The sequence below is a fragment of the Galeopterus variegatus genome, unplaced genomic scaffold (assembly GCF_000696425.1).
Source record: "Galeopterus variegatus unplaced genomic scaffold, G_variegatus-3.0.2 Scaffold2380, whole genome shotgun sequence".
Classification (NCBI taxonomy): Eukaryota; Metazoa; Chordata; class Mammalia; order Dermoptera; family Cynocephalidae; genus Galeopterus; species Galeopterus variegatus.
This window is the reverse complement of record NW_007728491.1, coordinates 140,307-141,659: the sequence shown is the minus strand read 5'-3', so window position 1 is coordinate 141,659 and position 1,353 is coordinate 140,307. Positions and strand designations below refer to the sequence as shown.

General features: G+C 38.7%; 1 long non-coding RNA gene across 1 annotated transcript in view; it reads right to left on the bottom strand.

The window, feature by feature from the left end:
* Positions 1-713: 713 nt before the first annotated feature.
* LOC103597653 overlaps positions 714-1,353 on the bottom strand; it is a 4,534-nt gene continuing 3,894 nt past the window's right edge. Inside the window, exon 2 of the long non-coding RNA XR_551121.1 lies at positions 714-1,347. This is a non-coding gene — a long non-coding RNA (uncharacterized LOC103597653). The remainder of the gene's footprint in view (positions 1,348-1,353) is intronic.

Sequence of the window (1,353 nt, the reverse complement as noted above, 5' to 3'; positions counted from 1 at the left end):
CTGGACAGGTAAGCTCTATTCAGTGAGATACACTGCTCCACTTCTGAAACAATGTCTCATGCAATAGGTCCAGTGGAGGCTCAGCAAGGTCATACTTTCACCCTAAGATTTTAATTTTGAGATGGTGTTTTATCATGTTAGTATACTACATTAATATCATAGCACTATGTTGATATTCGTCTTCTTTGTGATAACTGAAAGAAAGTGAGCCGAAACGCTGGGCACCGATCAAGCTTTATTAAACAAAAGGAATCTGCCAGGCTGTGCTCAAAATGGAGAGCAGCAACTGGAGTCGGGGTGGGAGGGCTTATATAGACTGTAAGGAAGGCTGACATATCAGGGAGGGGTTTGGTGCTGGTGGGGAGGAGTTTCTATTTCTCAGACACCACGAACCTCGTAAGGGAAAGGCTGGTGGCCATTTTGTGCTGAGTGTATGTAAAATGGCGCCAGTCACGTCCAAGATCCATCAGTAATATCAGAAGCTATGTGTATTGGCCACCAGAGATACCTAACATTGACATAATCAAATCACTTATGTCATTTCCTTCATTGGTGAAGAATGTATTTCTTCATAGAGGAAATCCTAATATGATGATTTATATTTTTAAAAAAGAATTATATTTTTTGATACTCTGAGTCATTTCCTATTCAAGGAATCCTGTTTGGGGCTTATAGTGAAAGCACTGATGAATATGAAATGAAAAAAATAAAGATAACTGGTACCAGGACTTTATTAGGCGTTTCACTGAATACAAAGAAACTGTTTTTTTACTTTAAGAACACAATCTTATCAAAAACATTCACATTTGCTACACAGACTGTAGAGATTTTCTTTATACCACATTTATTAAAGTATCAATGACCAGATCCTAAAAAGAGAAGGCACATATCTGTCTTCCTCTGGTGAATTTCTGGTGTTTAATAAAGGAAATATCACCAGCTCCGCAAATTCCCATTCTCCGGAAATGAAGCAAATCAACACAAATGTATGCAGGTAGGGGTCGCGAGATGTTCTGTTGAAAGATTTGGGTTTTCCTGTACCATTTATAGGAATTTGAAGAAAGGAGGTAGCTACCAAAAATGTTTCAAAATTCCATCCACATTTCGACTGTCAAGGATTCACTGTTGGAAACAACAGTATTTGAATGTTCTATTTTAGGAATTCCAACATGGTTCTGTTCTCTGCAAACCATTCTAGAAACCAGCCTTAGATCTCACTGTCCTTATTCTGGGGCCTCTTGGGTTTTCATTTTCTAAAAAAAGAAAAAATATGCTGGCCGTTACAATTTGCTTTGGTGAGTCTGTCTGTCGGTGCTAGTTCCATGTGAGGGTTCACATGTTCCCCACCTTCTG